General features: G+C 42.4%; 1 protein-coding gene across 1 annotated transcript in view; it reads left to right on the forward strand.

The window, feature by feature from the left end:
- Positions 1 to 18,735, forward strand: part of HTR1F (5-hydroxytryptamine receptor 1F) — a 101,357-nt gene that overhangs the window by 23,288 nt on the left and 59,334 nt on the right. The window lies entirely within an intron of this gene.

The following is an 18,735-nucleotide window of genomic DNA, read 5'->3' on the forward strand; positions in this document are numbered from 1 at the left end:
TTTCTGCAGTTTCCCAGGAGATTAAAAACTCTGTTCAACTATTCGAGTTTCCTGTCGAAAACACATGCAATAACCCTCGGCTCCTCTAGATGGACCACAGCAGCTGAGCTCCCTTCCAGATCACATCCACCAGTCCAAATAGCTTGTTGATTCTTATTTGAAACAATTTATGTCCAATTTATCACAAATGTAACCGGCAAAGTCCTCGTAACAAAGTCTCCAATTTATTCTTCCGTTTTGACAGCTCTTTGACAGCTGTCAAAACCTCCGTTGCTCTTCTCCAGACATTTTCACGAATCGCTCCAGGGATTCCGGGGGGGGGGTGTTACTTTTTAATACAAATTCCACCTCTCTCCTCCAGCTCACTCTTATATTTTCCCCTCACGAAGTTGCAAATTCATCAAGGTAAGGTTACTCTCGATCTTAGTTGTCAAGTCCTTTGTTTTGGCTCTTCTACAATTAAGGGGGGGCTGACTTCCTTTTTCCACCTCCCCCGTTCGCTCCAAATTTTAAAAATTTATCCCTCTTTTTAGTCCATAGTCCAATTACTCACGGGTTCTTCTTTTAGGTCCGAATTCTTAATAGAAGAAGCTAGCGCTCTCCACCGAATGGCATGCGGCTTCGCTCGGCAGGGGAAGCGGAGGACTCAAAGCACCACGCCTCCTCCTGGCGCCCGTTCTTTAGCCTTTAAAAAGGCTCTTTCGCGGGCCGGGGAGGGGCGCAAAGGTGCCAGCCGAGTCACCATGTCCATGGGCCCCGTGCCCATGGTTTTTGAGGGTCCCCGCGTCGCCGGCGCGGTAGGACCCAACCCCTGCCGAGCCGGCTCCCTCCGGAGCACGGAGGGAGCCCACCATTCGGCGATGGCGCCAACCCGGAAGTCTGTCTTCTCCATTCTAAAGAATGGAAGGGCGCAGTACTGCTGCCTATTGCATTTCATTGCAGCAAACATCTGTCAAGCTGTGTATATTATTTAAATGTACTGAGATATCCAACAGAACCTTTTTAAAAAAAAAATCAACTTGCAACTAGACTGCTTTTGAAATAGATAGACAGATATAGGTACAGGCTAAACCTTAAAAGTATTGGAGCATCAAATCCAACCCTGTCTTACAATGTACTCACAGTTGAAGTAACACACATTACCATCTGGAGGAGGATCCCCATAAAACGATTAAATCCAGAGTCTGAAATTGCTTATCTACACCACTGCATAAACCACTGAAAAATCCATATAACAGTCCAGTTTGGTATGTCAGTATTTATATTCAGTTTCCTGAAGCTAAGGTGTCCGCAATCCTGGCATGAAATGACATTTCTGAACATGGTTTCAATGCCAGCAGCCAGACAGGCAGCCAGGACCCGCCAGGCCACTTTCACAAGCAGATGTAAAAGGTTTGTGTTCACTGTTTTTAAAGGAGCTGGGGGGGGGTGAGGAAGAAAGTCTACGGTAGGATGGAAAGCAACTCCCTTTTCAAGATAAATTGAGATGTAAGCTTGGACCCAACTTGAAATGGCCCACAAGTCTTAAATCAAGGAGGCTGGCATAATTACCTCCAGGACCAGAGGGAATAAGCTGGGGTTCACAACTGAGGAGATGTTGTTGCACCCAAGTCCCACTTGTAGCCTTCCAGAGGGCATCTGGTTGATCCCTTTGAGAAGAAGACACTGGATGAGATGGGTCTTTGGTCTGATCCATCAGGGCTTACATTCTTATGCCACACTCCAAATTGAGTGGAGGGCAATTTGCCCAGCACTAGTTGAGGAAGAAACCTTTGCTTGTGTTACAACAGTTTTAGCAGCATTAGGTGTGAAGCAAGGCCTGTCTGGCTGTGAGATACGTGGTTCACCCAGCTTTTTGCTCTAACCTTTCTTCTACTCCTCCTCCTGAACATCCAGCTGCATGGATGCAACATGGAGCACCCATGGAACACAAACTGGCTTCTACTGCCTGAAAGAAGACAGTCACCCTGTGCCAGTTCTGTTTTCTGTTGATATTCTGCAGTAGGAGCTTCATTGCATAAAGCACTGGCTGGGGCTGATGGGAGTTGTACTCCAAAACATTTGGAGTTCTGGTGTTGCAAATCCCCATTGATCTCCATGGAACTTATTTTCCAGCATGCATGAATAAGATAGTGTGGTTTCTGTAGCGCAGCTAACATCTTCAAGTGATAACTATGCAGAAGGTACAAGTGAGTCAGCAGAGCTATCCTCCTGCCTCTCCAAAAGAGCAAAATTTATAATGTTGGAGCATGTTATGGAGTAACCTCATATTTTTCTCTTTTCAAAAAATTTGTTGGGGGGGGGGGAATGTTGGGCTGTGCTAATATGTATTCAAATGTATTATTCAGATGCATGTTTTACTATTGTTTTTCTACATTTTTTTTTAAAAAGCCCTGCATAATAAGCAGTTTGTAGAATCACGACTAGCAGACGTTTGTCATATGGGCAGTCTATGGCATATTCTGTGAGTGGGAAGATTATAAAGCAGCTGCTCTCCATGACCTGCTGCTTTGAAAATGTGGGAGTGATTTTCATGTGACGGGGTGAGCACTTGCCAGTAGGAATGGCAAGGAGAGGTGACACTTGTTCTGAACTGAGTGGTAGAGATCACTCACTCTGTGCAAAAAGGGATGAGGGAGCAGCATTAAGGAAAGGGGGAGGTGAACCCCCTCACAAGTACTATCACTGAACTTTCAGCTACAGCTTTTTTTTTAATCACAGACCTTGGGACCTATGATTGTGACCTGATATCACCCTCAGGTCAGTTTCACACCTGAAACAAGCTCTTGGGGACAGATTTGCGGTATTTCTGAGAACATCCCTGAGGGCTAGAGTAAAATGAATGTGAAAATGGCAATTATATTATTAAAAAGAACCATCGAGTAGATCCTTGAATTAAAGCCCTTATCAGTCGACTGTTTGAAAGAGCTCTTGAGTGTTATAAAATCCAACTTCAATATATGCTTAGATGAGAGTGTTCTGGGATTATTTAGCACATGGCAAAAAGACAAGGGTCTCTTGTGGATAGCATCTCATCAGGGTAGGAATCGGGCCTTTAGTATGGCAGACCTTGCCCTATGTGCCCCTATGAAACTCCTTCCTGCTTCATATCAGACAGGCTGTCTGTATTATCTTTTTCTCTCCTTTATTGAAAATAGGTTTTATTTGATTTTACAAGTATAAAATTATGACAATTTCAAATACATACTCAAATTTAGACATTTCTATGAATCTCCAGACTTCCCACCATCCCCTCCATGGGTCCTATTGTCATCCTTTTCAACTGCATATTATTTCATTATTATCTTTTAAGCTACCTACCTTCTTGTGAGAAAAATGTGGAATTCCTAAGCGGAGGGTAATCATCATTAGAAATTTTTTTTAACACCATTGAAATATAAATCTATATTTATTAGTATAACCTTTCCCTTTGCAATTATCCCACATTTAACTGTGTGACATTTTCTTAAATGATCTTCCAGGAAGACTCCGTGGCAGTCTATGATACCCAACTAAAATCTGCATCAGTGAAAGCATTTGTATTTGAGATAATCTGCTTTGCTATTCCTGTACATCTACTAAAGATATTGAAAGATGCTACTTGTTCTATTACTACTATTACTATTACATTTATTTATTTATACCCTACCTTTTTCCTTGATAGAGACTCAAAATAAAAATAAGAACAGCTAAAAACATAGAACCTTAGCAATCATTTAAAAGCAGTTAAACACTGATAGAATTAAAACTATATATTATTGTGAGTTGTGGGGGGGCGTGGGAGGTCAGGCTGTATGCCTAACCTTCTAATTCCTTCTAATTTCTGGATCCAGCAAAAATTCAATTGCTGGAATGGCCAGGCCAGCTTCTTGGTGAAGTAATGGCGTAAGTATAGGTTGCTAAGGTAACAAAGGAAGTGACTCTGTGCCAGAGGACAAATGGCTCCACTGGCTGGTGGTTAGAAGGAGCTCTCAAGTAGAGCTGAGGTGTTTGAAAACTAGAAACAGGAGGATGCAGACTGAAGCCTGTGAGGGAAAGACATGCTTGATTTATGATGGAATCCAAGGCTATGAGAGAAACAATACCTTATTGGGAGGGTTCATGCTATGAATCCCCTCCATCATAGGCTCAGTGTAAATAAACCATATATGTGAAAATAAACTATATATCATAAAGACACCACAGTCTCTGCTGTCCCTCATTCTGAGGAACCCATGGAATCTCAAACCCAGTGCATTTTTTCTGGAGGCATGCAGGGGGACGCATACCCCTAAACGTTTTGTGAATCTAACAGGAGAAAAAAAACTTTTTAAAAATTAAAAATTTAGTTTCTAGCATGGTGAATCATCAGTTCCATTGCTACCCCCAATGGTGGCCTCATTTCCTGTCACAGTGTTTCCTTAGTTTCAAACGGAAGTGAGCGTTTAATGTGTGAAGTAGGAGCTGGAATCTGGCATGGTGATTGGTCAGTTTCATTGTATTTACTGTATTTATTTTTCCCGATTTGCACTATAAAATGGTGATTTCCTTGAGTCAAAATAAGAGTACCCCTGAACATTTTTTTTAGAAAAAAAGCAGTGCTCACACCACTTGGAGATTGGGGTGGAATGCAGCAGTATATACTACTAGATATACTAAACACAAACACATACATACATACATACATACATACATACATACAACATTCTACTAGATTCGAGGCTGGCCCTAACATTAGGCAAATAGCCACCTTCAGCAACCAATGCTGGGGAACAGAGCTGTAATGGGATGTTGGAATACAAAGTTATGCATTCCAGGCAGCTGGCCCTGCATTGCCAAAGCTAGCCTCAGGTGTGGTAGAGGATGTCTCATCACCAAAGCTGAAGTATGACTCAACTGTCCACCTAACACGCTACAGTACAGGTAACAGGAAGGTGCACCATCTTGTCCTTGACAGCAAAATGCCTTGGGCCAGCCCTGAGTAGATTGAATCATTTTCAAGTTTTCTCCTGAAGTTGTTGAAAGGATCTTGAAAAATGCAAGGAACCTGCCCCCTTGAGCATTGCCTGTCTTGGCTTATTAAAACAGGTCATGAGAAGCTGGGCCCACCATTGTAGATTAGTAAGAAGCTTTTGTTCAGATGTTGTTAAAGAGACACCTGCCTCTGGTCCTGCAGGTAGCCTATAGCCATCCTGAATAGTCATCATTCCTGGCATTGGAGAACAATGGGATGTTAAGCATTATCACCTCATAGAATCTTAATTTGGAAGGGAACCAACGGTCATCTAGTCCACCCCCTGCAATGACCTCAATATGGATCACCCTCACATTATTCACTTAATATGTGTAGCCTAATGTTAATGTACATGCCTCAGGTGCCAGCTCCCGAGGATGAGCCCTTTTGGGGCCCCCAAATATTTTTTGGAGTTGCGGCTGCCCCCCTCCATGTCCCAAAAGCACCGAGGCAAAGCGCAAAGCCAAGCAAAGCAGCCTCCCACCGACGGTGGTGCCAGGAGGACGTGAAGGAGGAACCACGGCCACTGAAGCTGCATGGCTGCACTGGTGGAGGAAGAGGAGTACAGGGGGAGCGCACCGGCTCCGGCAGCGCAATCCCGGCAGGGTGCCATCATGGCTGCCCTCCGCCTGTGCTAGGCACTCTGCGCTGGTGTGCCCCGCCTGCCCTCCGTCCCCCGGTGCCGGAGCATGAAGCTCCACCATTGCATGGCTGCCATGTTTCTCGCTTCCTCCTGCTGTTCCCAACATCCTGACGTCACATACGTGATATTGGGATGGCAGACATGATGTCATGTTTTTGACGTTGGCCCCCACAATTGCCCTTGCAAGCTGGTACCTGTGGAGCATGCAATTCAATTGATGCTACACATTCTCCTACAACACTATGTGTGCATGCTGTGTATATATTGTGCATATTCTCTGTAGAGAATATATAGAGGCCTATCTAGTCTATATATGTAGAGGCCTATCTAGTCTAGCATTCTCTTCCCACCATGTCCAACCGGTGCCTATGGGAAGCCCATAAGCAGCAAACAAGAAGAAGAGTTTGGATTTGATATCCCGCTTTACCACTACCCGAAGGAGTCTCCAAGCAGCTAACATTCTCCTTTCCCTCCCCCCCCCCCCAACAAGAAACACTCTGTGAGGTGAGTGGGGCTGAGAGACTTCAGAGAAGTTTGACTAGCCCAAGGTCACCCAGCAGCTGCATGTGGAGGAGCGGAGACGCGAACCTGGTTCCCCAGATTACGAGTCTACCGCTCTTAACCACTACCCCACACTGGCTCTCCACAAGCACAACAACAATCTCTCGCTTGTGTTCCCAGCATACTGCCTCTGATCTTGGAGGAAATGTATCGCCATCATGACTCTCAGCCATTATTTGTTCACAGTCTTCCACTGAACGAGAGATTAAAATGAACTATATAGCTACTAACACTTAGCACAATCTGCCAATTATGAAACTCTGAGAGGGGCAACAAAGACCGTTGTATAAGGAAACTCGTCAGCACAGACGTGGCAGTCGAGCATAAGAAGGTGCGATGCAAAGTCTTCCAAAGAGCTCTATGTTTTGATTACAACAATCGTTCTTTTTCTTTTTTTAAAAAAAAAATCCTTGTTCCTTTTTCTTTTGTAAAGACTTTGTTGTATCTATCAGGCCCTGCAAAGCAGATTGCTAGGCAACAGACTCTGCAAAAGAGGAGCTTCCGCTCAAGCCCATTACTGTTGAGTTGCAGAAAGAGACCTGACAATACGGGAAGCCCACCGGCTGAACTTGTGAAGGAGGAAAGGAGCTCAGTAGTGCAGGGAAGAAAAGGGAGAGGCAAAAGGCAGCTGTTAAAAATAAATGGTTTCAACGGTAAAGCATGAAGATGAAAGAGGGAATTGTAGCACAATTCTATACACTTGCTCAGAACTAGGGATGGCTAAGCATGACCATTTTGGTTTCTCTCAGTTTTTCAGTTCCCAAGTTTCCATAAGAGTTTGCAAATTTTTTTAAGTTCTCATGAAAATTCATTGGCATTTTAGTATGAAATTCTCCTAATTCGTTACATTGTTGTATGCAGTTTTTTCTAATATATATACGTTTTTGCAAAGCATTTCCCTCTAATATACAGCACTATTCTCACTATGCATATATGCACTTTACACCAATAAATTCATTTTTAGAGACATTACTTGGCTGGAGAACTGAAAAATTGAGAAATTGAATTTTGGACAGCAGTAGTGTTTTGGTTCACACGCTCTTTTTAGAAAGTGCAGGTTCAGTAGGTTGCCTTTAAATAAGAACTGAATCCAGTTTCTTCCCTATCCTAAGTCTCTCTGGGTGGCATTTCAACCCTTATCATACTCAAAGTAGACCCATTAAAGTTAAGGTACATAGATTAAGGTACATAGATTAAGGTACATAGATAAGTTAGGTCCATTGGTTTCAATGGGTCTACTCTGAGTAAAGCTTATTTGAGTCAGGTTACCAGAAAGGCAATTCCAACTAAACATCAAGAACTTTCTGACAGGAAGAGCTGTTTGGCAGTGGAACGGGCTCCCTTGGGAGGTAATGGACTCTCCTTCTTTGGAGGTTTCTAAGCAGAGGTTAGAGGAACGTCTGCCTGGCGTTCTCTGGTCCATGGGGTCACGAAGAGTCGGACACGACTAAATGACTAAACAACAACAACAACAAGCAGAGGTTGGATGGCCATCTGTCATGGATGCTTTAGTTGAGAGTCCTGCATTGCAGGGGGTTGGACAAGATCACCCTCGGGGGTCCCTTCCAACTTGACAACTCTATGATTCTGTGATATCCATGTAGGGAATTTTGTCTTTGTGATTCTTGCATTCAAATCAGTATAATGCAGATTCTCATTTTGTGCTAGTTCAAGAAGCAAATAGCAAATGTGCAGCACCTTACAGGGACTGAAATGCAGAAACAGACTCCCACTAAGCATACGCTGCCTCCATTCCACCACATGCATCACAAAGAGGGTCCTTGACTTTCAATTCTCTGCCAGTGCCTCCTTGTTTTTGCTTTATACCTCTCATATCTCTCAAATAGTTTATGAGGTTTTTAATGCATTTCCGAGAAACAGCCTTCAGATTAGTACACACAGTAAACAGCATTTTAAAGGGTCTGCTTTATGTCAGTTTCTCAACAGAGTACTGAATCGGTAGCTTAATATTTGGGGAAAGTGTGTACATTTAAGCAGTAAATGAAAGTGCCAGACTGACAGCCTTAGGAGCTAAATCATCTTTAAGCATCAGAGTAGATATTTTCACCAGAGGAGAGCCATTTGGAGCGCAGCTGGAGTTTCCTTTGAAAATATTTCCTTTTAACCTCCACCTGGTATTCTACTTAGAGAAGCATGCAGTAGAGACTGATGGGTCTTAGCCCAGGTACCATCATGGCAGACTGGCTGTAGAAGTAGTTCTTAGGATGATGAAACCTTTTCCTCTCTGGCTACATGCCCTGCTGACCTTGAAGGAAACACCAGTTGCATTACACAGCATTAGGGTTCTCATTGTATCCAGAAACAGCTTCTTAGGTCTGCCATGTCTATTAGTCTCTCCCATCCGTATGACCCATCCTTTCCAGACTATTGGTTTAGATAGCGTCCGCCCAATATTTTGTGGTGAGTGATGCTCCTCCCTCCCAAGAGAATCTACCTCACAAATTATTCTGGCACTTCAAGCAAAAAAACCCAAAAGTGCCTCTTCCCTTCCCTGGCAGCAAAAATGCAATAAATAAATAGTTTGGACCACCTTTTCATGTCACCCAAAGCCAGCTGTCTGAGGCTGGCTCACCATCTGAGGAAAACTCTGGTCAGCTCCCAACAGAATATTAAAAACAATAAACATCAAACATAAAAACTTCCCTAAACAGAGCTGCCTTCAGGTGTCTTCTAAAGGTCAGTTAGTTGTTTATTTTCTTGACATCTGATGAGAGGGCGTTCCACAGGGCTGGTGCCACTGCCAAGAAGCCCCTCTGCCTCGTTCCCTGTAATCTCACTTGTCACAATGAGGGAACCGCCAGAAGGTCCTCAGCACTGGACCTCAGTGTCCGAGCAGAACGATGGGGGTGGAGATGCTCCTTCAGGTATACTGGGCCGTTAGTCGGGCAAACAGATTTGTGTGGACAAGCACTTTCTCAGGCTGAAGAACTAGGCCTATGCCAGGAGATTTATAGGACTAAATGGAACCCTGCTGGCCCCTCCAGTCACCTGCTGCAATACCACCCTGCAACGGTGGTACTGAAACCCAGGCAAGAGCTGGCTGAACCCCACAGTAGCACAGAGAGTCTACTACTTGAGTCTGACTGGTAGAGTCCTTGGTTTAAGATTGTTTGTGCCTTGTACAACCTTATTTGCAATAATTGAAACAATCTCCCTGGTTGTAGGTAGTGTGTCCATGTTTTTGTTTCATTCATAGCATTCATGCAAGGCAAACTGCAACCCCTGTGCAGATGGCCAATGTATGTAGTTGACTGTGTCTGCCGCTACAATGTCATATTTAGGAGTTCAGGTGGTGCATGTATTAAAAGATTCTTGAGGTTGCACGTGGCTTTGGCTTGTCTTCTAACAGATTTCTTGCAAGTCTAATCAACGCACAATATTTCCGATGCATTAATGCTGTGGCTGTTAACAAGGCAACTGATTTGTTTAGGCGTAATCACTTGTCTACTGAGAGCTGAACAGAATTTATTAACTTAATTTCACGCGCATCTCCAAATTCCACGTATTAGTCAGCACTCGAGTTTACAGTTTTCTCTCTTTCTGCGGAGCCAGACCAAGAGGGGAAAATTAGATTAGCAAAAGGTATGCAATGGCATCTTCCAAAGGGTGGGGTGTAGGCATAGCAAAAAACATTCCACTGACCAAAGCTTTAGAGTGTGCTGGCAAAATTCCATTAAATTCATAGTGTTGCTTATGAACATGTAGAATTAACATGCAAGCTACTGCTTCTGTTGTAAGGTTACATGTCATATGTTACACCCTTATAGAAGTGCTGTCATAATCATGATCCAAAGACCATGGAATGCAGATTTATATCACACTACAATGACGTGGGGTTTTATTTTCAGCTACTCCAGTAACATCTGGATTCAGGGAGGGTTTTGCTGTCCAAAGAAGTATTGCTCAGCCCCATTCATATGGTTCTAGCTAGAAACCACAGATTTACCAGAGCAGTGTGAAAAGAAACTATGGGACTATGACTCCAATGTATTATTGTAATTTATGAATCAGCCTTTAATATTGAGAGATCCACATTAAATCACCACAGCAGAATGTGGGTGCAGTTCCCAATAGGAAAAAGGTACTGCTGTTTACCAGATTGTATAGTACCTGCTGGAGGTTTTACATCTGTTCTTGCGACATGCAAGTTTTGGCTTAAAAATTTAGCTTCTAAATCTACATCATAGCTCACATACATCCTGGTATAAAATTTTAAGATATGTAGATGTCAACCTTTAGTTCTTTATCTGAGGCATTTTTGCCCTGCCTTTTGCAAAAGGGGCTTTCGCTAAAACTATTTAAAAGAAAATAAAACCGGCAAGTGTTAATTATAAAATAGCAAGTTTTAAAAGCCACACTGACTGCAGCTAAAAACCATGAAGTCAAAAATAACAGATCAGTCAGGTAAAAGAGGACAAGCATGATAGGAAGTAATTAAAAGACCCAATGGGACAGGCTTTGTCTGGAGGTGAAGAGGTTGAGGAGGCGCCAGGCAAACATGCCTACAAATGGAGCTTCATAAATTGGAAGTCACACTGAAAAGTTCCTCCATCCCACCAATGTACCTTACAGCGATAGGGACCAGAAAAGGCCTCTGAATGAGATCTTGACTGACGGGCAGGTTTATGTTGAGAAAGATGTTCCCTTAGATACCTGGAATTAAGGCCACCACTTAAAATTGATCTCAAAACAAATAGGGAGCCATAGTGGCAGATCAGATCCTCGGAAAGAAGTACCATTGATTGTAATGAACATACCATAATTCCAAGTAAACATACTCACAATGTGCATAGAATTAGAGAGAGCTGTGTGATCTACTTCTTGAATTTCTGAGTATGCATCCTGTTGCCACAGCTTTTTTGAAAAATAGTTTGCTTATTGGCATTGGCCTATGAATACTTTATGTCATTGTTGAGAACAAGGTCTGTCTGGTAAACTTCAGACACTTAGACCAAAATCAACACAGAATTAAATTGGGCCTACCCCACTGATTTCAATTGACTGAAGTACCTTACATCAGAGTTGAAACGCGGCCTTAGTAAATGGGATGGTGTTAGTGCATAATAGCTTAATGGGGAGAATAAAGCACCCAAAACATTAAAAAAAAATATGTCTCTGGGTGTAGTTAGGTCAATCAAAAGAACAAAATTCAAGTAGCAAAAATCCAACCATTCAATGTATCTTTTCAGGAGCATCGTCCTTGGCTTTTATAGATATAACACTTTTATTTAATAATGCTTAATAATAATGCTGGTAATGTCTGGACCTCTATTGCTTTTCACAAAAAAGCTGAGGCATCATAGCAATCATTTATGCCCTAAGGTTTCCAATGCAGTTGGCCTTCAATGAAGTCATACAAACCACAGGGAGTCAAGGGAGATTTTGTGGTGTTCTCTTAAATTATAACTGCAGAAATTCTGCTGTGTGGAAAGTGCCCAACTTGTCCTCCTTTCCCCCCTTATTTTTCACAAGAATAAACCTAGGGTAAGGGTGGTGGAACAATAGATTGCTATGAGAATACATTCAAAATAAGTCATTTCTTTGCAACCACCAATAATTTGCAGGGCTTTCTGGACCATGTCATGTTATCGCCATGAAGTGTATTGGGAAGGAAAGACCATGGAGCTCTGCTTCAGGGGAGATAGCCTTCTTGAATGACTGAAGTCCACCTTTGGGCATCACAGCACTCTCACACACAACCACTAGCCGTAGCGATAAAGGATGTAAGTGTTTTGTCTTTTGTGGGGAAGGGGAGTCCTGAGCATCACCAGTTTTACTTCTGTAAAAAAAGTGATGTGTTGTGCCCATGACAGTTCCATAGAGTTCCCAATGTACTCCTAGTCTCAAAACTTTTGCATGATAGCTGTATTTCTTTTGTATTTGTGACCTTTAAATAAGTAGGCGATATATGCACTCTGGAGACGGAGAAGGGACACACAGCTTTCCAAGAACTACTTTTTTCTTTCTGCCTAGAATATTATTTTTAAAAATACAAGACAATATTATTACCATTATTAGTAGTAATAGTAGTTTAATTTATTGCCTGCCATTCTCCCTTAGGTCATGGGACAGCTGACAATAATTAAAATGCAACATTAAAAAGATTTTAAAATAACTTACAATAACAAAAATAGGCTGGGTCCTAAAAACATACATATCAAGTGTAAAAAACAGAGTAAGGAGGTGGCTGAAAGCTGTGTAAGGAAGATGCCAGACAGAACTGAGGAGATGCTACAGAGAAGGCCCTCTCCTTGGCCGCTACCACCCCAAGCTTCTGAGGGTGGTGGAACAACCGAGAGGGACACCTCTGTCAATCTTAACATTAGAGGGGCCTGTAGAGTAAATGAATTGACAACCAGTGCAACTGCTATAAAACAGGAGTTTTATGAGATCTAAATGAAACCCCAGCCAGTAATCTAGCCACTGCATTTTGACCAACTGGAAGTTTCCAAGTCATCTCCGAAGACAGCCCCACCTAGAGTATATTGCAATAATCCAATCTGGAAGTTACTAGTGTAGCCAAGTCCAAAAGAGACCATCGCTGGCAAACCATCTTGAAAATTTCACCTTTTGCCACCAAGGTACCTGAGCCTTCAGTGACATAGCTGAATCCAGGAATGTGCGCACACAAGCTGCAGACTTCTAAGGAAGTGCCACCCCATCCAGAACAGACCATCTCCCCAGCACCCAGACGTAAAAACTGGGGACACATGATACCTATGACTTTTCAGGATTCAGCTTCAGTTTATTGGCTACATCCAGCTCATTGCTGCCTCCAAGCACTGGTCTAATACTTCAACTGTCTCTTCCGATTCAGATGGGTCTCATCTGCAAGTTGATAGCACTTTACTCCACAACTCCTGATGACGACTCCCAGTGGCTTGTACAGCATAGGGTACAAGACGGAAACCTTTGGGGCAACACAGGCCAACTCCCATGGTCCTAAACAGTAGCCTCCCATAACTACTTTCTGGAAGCAGTCCTGGAGGTAGGAATGGAACCAGTTAAGGACAGTTTCCCACTTTCCTGAGATGCTCCAGAATGATAATGTAGTCAACATTATCTAAAAAGTGCACTGCTACACTGAACAGCCTTCTTTGAGTCTGGGCTCTGGTTTTGTTTTGTTTTGTGTTTTGTTTTTTTACAGCAGGGCTCTGTGACATTTTCACCCATCAAGCTGAATACAGTCCAACAGCCAGGTATCATTGCCTGCCAGGTGAATGACAGTGCTCACCCCTGATTTTTACAGGAGAAAGCTGCCAGGGAGGAAAAAGGTTTATTGAGTCCCTAATCAGCCCATGCCATACACTGCAGGTTCATCAGCTATGGAGGTACATAACAATCCAGCCAAATTGTCTTTTTTCCAACCATGCAATCTAGCCACAGACTTCCTAAAATCCCATCTGGAATTTGCATTTAGAAAAATCTCTAAATTCATGCAATTAACACTGCAATACTTAGCCAACCCTATTAGCCACTACTGTGGGTAGAGGGGGGGCAGGGCAGAGAGCTGGCTTAAAGAAGCTGCTTTCCTCCCTATAGTTAGTCATGAGCATTTGTTGCTGTTTTTTAATGATAACACTTTCACAGAGGAATCACTTTGGGACACAGCAGTAATATCCTTTTGAAAGTGGGAGTCCTTTGCAAGAGTTAAGCAATTTGTTTCAAAGTGCTGCATTACAAAAAGTAGGGTGAGTCTCTGCAGGGAAGGTGCTTTAATGTGAAATAATTTCATGTGGAACCTTTTATGTGACTAAAGTGCATAAATACTGGCATTGCCCATGGTGAAGGTTTCTATGTTTTTGTTTTTAAAGCAAAGACCTTCGTATTCTGTGAATAAAGATGGAATGTTACGCAGCAAAAATAAAATACAGGGGTCACAGAAAGTCTGCACTTATTAGGTTATGGCTTTTATGAACGTAGAAATGTGTTTTGTACTATTTGAAGTGTTTTAGAAAATGTCCAGGATGTGGTGTGGTAAATCTAAAAGGTTAAATTAGCAAACCATTACATTTAATTCTGTGTTTCTGAGCTTTACATGGTGATCTGAATGCTGCCTGTGGATTGCTCAGTGGCAGAACCACACTTCTGAAGCCCTGCTAGTTTCTGATGGTGTGAAAGGTTTATCTCTCAGGGCCAAACAACACATCTGTGATCAGAGCTTCCAGCGTTAAGATTTTTACTTAAAAGAGCCAATTTTGAACATTGATTAGAACAGTTGGCCCTACAGAAGAATCAAATAGCAGCAAACCAGATGGGGCTATAAAATAACAATTTGTATGATTTAAGAGGATTTCTCACTGATTAAAGTAGGTACACTTTCCTGGAAGTAAGTGCCATTGACCACAAACGGACTAAACATGCATGGGATTACTCTGTAAGTTTTCAAATCAATATTACATCCCACCTGAAAAGGCAACTTTTGTCCTGAAGATCGAGATGGGCAAACATTCGATGCGGACCTATTCAATCCCGCTAATTGTAATAGCAAAGTTTTAAAACAATTTTCTCTCCAGCCTGCTTTGTGTTAAAACATCAAAAGCATTTTGGGGCGCAGTAGCCATTCCAAGGATGGGTTGGTTAAACTCTTCCATGCTTTGGGGGCTTTCTTCAAAGTGCCTTTATAAAGATTAATTAATTGCAAATTGCAGTCCTGAGAGGTAAAATTAATTTCATTACCTCAGATGAGGAGTGAAGGAACAAAATCCAAGGCATTTGCCCAAGGCCACATTAAGGATGTTGTCATATCTAAGTTTACAGCTTTCTTCTTCAATTCCCCAACCTACCAACAGCTCTGTGACTAATCTTCCCTTCAGCCTCTATTAGGTTCCCCCTTCCCGTTTCATCTTTCCTTAATGGATATCTCTTTGCCTCCTGGCTCCATCTTTCCTCTTCTGTGTTGGGTATTTCACATTAGATTCAGGAGGACTCAATTATATTTCTAATTTCATCTTATTCCGATGGTTGATAATTTATCAGATCTCACCCTTAAGCCAAGGTTTTGCCAACAGCAGTTCTCATAGTATGTAGGGATGTAAGTATGTATCCTGCAACCTTTTCAGGTCACCAGTAATTAACATATTGTTTATCTCAGTGCTTTTTTCTATTAAAAAAATGTTTAGGGGTACTCTCATTTTGACTCAAGAAAACCACCATTTTATAGTTCAAATCGGGGGAAATAAATACAGTAAATGGACAAAAGTACAAAGATTCACAAAATGTTTAGGGGTATGCGTACCCCTGCATCCCTGCAGGAAAAAAAGCACTGGTTTATCTACCATCCACATTATTATTTTATTTTTATTATTTATTAAATTTATATACCACTCTATACCCGGGGGGTCTCTGGGCTGTTCACAGAATAAAATCAAGATATACGACCACAAAATACATAATAAAAATAAAAACAACAACCCAACCCCCCTCAAAAAAACCACATTTTAAAAAAGCATAAGATGTAAATTAGATCAACCAAAGGATTGGTTAAAAAGGAACGCTTTTGCCTGATGCCTAAAGGTGTATAATGAAGGCATCAGGTGAACTTCTCTGAGGAGAGCATTCCACAGACGGGGAGCCACTGCAGAGAAGGCCTGTTCTCGTGTTGCCACCCTCCGGACCTCTCGAGGAGGAGGCACATGACGGAGGGCCTCAGAAGATGTTGGCCTTTTGTTGTAAGGATCCCATCCCATCACAACGTAAGAGAATAGTGGACTTGTGTGTCCCATTGTATCAAAGTCCCTAGGACTACTTCTCTGAAATTCCAAGAGCTTTCCCAATTTTCCTGGCCCATAAGCAAGCTATGGTTCCCCCCAGTTACAGGAAATCTAGGGCAAGTGTTCATGAAATACAAAAGAGAGCAAAAGTGGGGGGGGTGTTGCCAATTTGGGAGGGTTGGCATTGTGGTGCTTGTTTTAGGGGCAGTTGGCTTGAGAGTATTGCCTGTTTTGTGCAGAAATAATTGGCTTTGGGGTGTTTGCCTGGGTATTTTTGCCTGAGCACGTTCTCTGTTATTTGATGTGTCAGCTTAGCCTGGCTTTTGTGTTCTTTGGGAGAAGTTTATTTGATAAATTATTTGTTCTTGGTGACCAGCAGGTTCCCACAGCAGTCTTTTGTGACTAGGCTCGCCCCACCCGTCCAGATATTTTGTGATTATGCCCTTGACAATTTCTTGGTTGGAGATATGGGAAAACTCAAGTATCTGAAAACAAACCCAGGAACCTTGTAAGCAAATACTGTGTACACAGTACCAACATAAAACACAGATGGGTCATTCTTTTTCTTGATTTGGGTGAAGCCTGGCTTGGGAGAAACCACATCAAAGCACAGTATTTTATAAGAAATGACAGGATACATACCAGAAAGATACGGATTGTGGCAAATGTTGTGTGCACACCGCTTCCCAAACTAGTCATGGGTGTGCACTGAATGCAGATTAAACAGGAGTGTGTACACAGCCATAGACTTTCCTATATGAACAATGACTTTAGATACTTGCTTTGGGACAAATTTAGAAGAAAAGAGGTGTAAAACAAACTAAACTTTTCTGTAACTTTTTGATGAATACAAGACCCAGGGCTATATGAGGCCTTTTTTGTTGAAGCCAAGCCCAGAGAATCATCAGTGCAGAAACTAGGCATTGTACATCTGGATAAATGACCTATGTCCTTCTGGTTTCAGTGGTTTGTGTCCAGATTTTGACCCCCACAAAAGAACTAAAGTGGTATCTCGGGTTAAGTACTTAATTCGTTCTGGAGGTCCGCACTTAACCTGAAACTGTTCTTCACCTGAAGCACCACTTTAGCTAATGGGGCCTCCTGCTTCTGCCGCGCCGCCGGAGCACAATTTCTGTTCTCATCCTGAAGCAAGGTTCTTAACCTGAAGCACTATTTCTGGGTTAGCAGAGTCTGTAACCTGAAGCGTATGTAACCTGAAGTATATGTAACCCAAGGTACCACTGTATTAAGAAAAACAGTTTCAGTAATGCAGCATATAACTAAATTTCATACTGCTATGATTACATTGAAATTCTTTTTCTTGCACAGGTTTCCATCTGGATAACATTGGGGATGGCCCAGCTGCAGAAACAGCCCAAGTGATAGTTTGGGTGGCAAAGTTTTCAGGCAACATACCTGTGAAGCAACACAAGATCAGACAGGTGCTCAGCTAGGAGGGTTGCTTGCAGTGCCACAGAGGACACTGCAAAATGTCACATGGCACTATGTTCCATCAAGATGTGTGGGCCAGTATCCCCTGCGAAATCTCAAGGGACCCTGGACCTGCACCTCTTAGATTATTTGGTGCAACTACTTTGAATAGCAACACTTATGAGGCTGGCCTTAGAACAAGGATGGGGAACCGGGGCTCTGCAGATATGACTGAACTGCAGCTGCCATTATGTGTCACCACTAACCATGCTCCCTGTTGCTAAACATCTGTCAAGACTCCAAAACATCTGCAAGGCCACAGGTTGCCCATCCCTGTCTTAGATAATATGTAGTATCATTAAACGTTACAACTGGATTTTTTGGCACATGTTCCGCATTGGCATTTTGAGAGTGGCATAGCACATGAGCTTTAAAACCCTCCTTTGCGATAGGAGGACCAGAATACTGATCTACTTTAGAGGGTGATTGTAGCACTTAGTGAGATAATATGTGCAAAGTGCTCTGAAGATTCTAAAAGTGTAATAACAACAATAATAACTTCTCTTGTGAAAGGGTTGCTTCCCACGATTCATTGGGGGATTTATTTTAAAGAGAAATCATTTTTGTTATTCTGATTGCAAATGGCAATTGGTGCACATGGTAAACCTTAGTGGTGCGCCGGGAACCATGGCGATCTGCACGTGGAAAGTCAGCTATGAACATGGGGGCCAGATGACTCATCCTGGAGGCAACAGAGCTCTGAGTGCTTTATTCCTGTCTGCTAAAATTAGAGCGAGAATTAAAACACCATTGCATTTTTAGTGTTCCCATAAATTTGTGTCAGCCATGTCAGTCAATATAATTAACGTAAAGCCATTACCAGAAGGAAGAAGCCATGGCCATCTTCCCCCCACCCCCAAATGAGTAATGTGTTGGAAATTTAATCTAATGTCCATAATAGCATGAATAAATGAAGCATAAATAAATAGAATTTATCCTTTAAACAAAGGTCATTACAAATATCATGTGACGGCCTGAAAATGCAGAGCAGGGGAGTCTCTCACCAGGTATGCAGTTTCTGTCTGCAAGAAGGTGCCTTTCTCAAATGAAGTGACTTTCAAGAAGCTCTCTCCTTCCTGGCTTTTAGTTCAAGGTTCGGGGTTTCTAAGCAACTGCACAAAGATTAGAATAATGTGGAATGGCTTGTTGATGGTGGAAGACAGAATGTTCAGTGATGTGGTTGGCTGTAAAAATAAAATAAAATAGTGCAACATGTCCTCCAAGTTCCCGTCCTCCCACTCTCCGTGCATAAGTGGCTAATAACAGCCAGAAAAATGGTTGCTTTCGTGAGAAGGCTTAAAATAGCACGCTGC

Source organism: Podarcis melisellensis (genome assembly GCF_964234715.1).
Source record: "Podarcis melisellensis genome assembly, chromosome: 4".
In the NCBI taxonomy this organism is placed as follows: Eukaryota; Metazoa; Chordata; class Lepidosauria; order Squamata; family Lacertidae; genus Podarcis; species Podarcis melisellensis.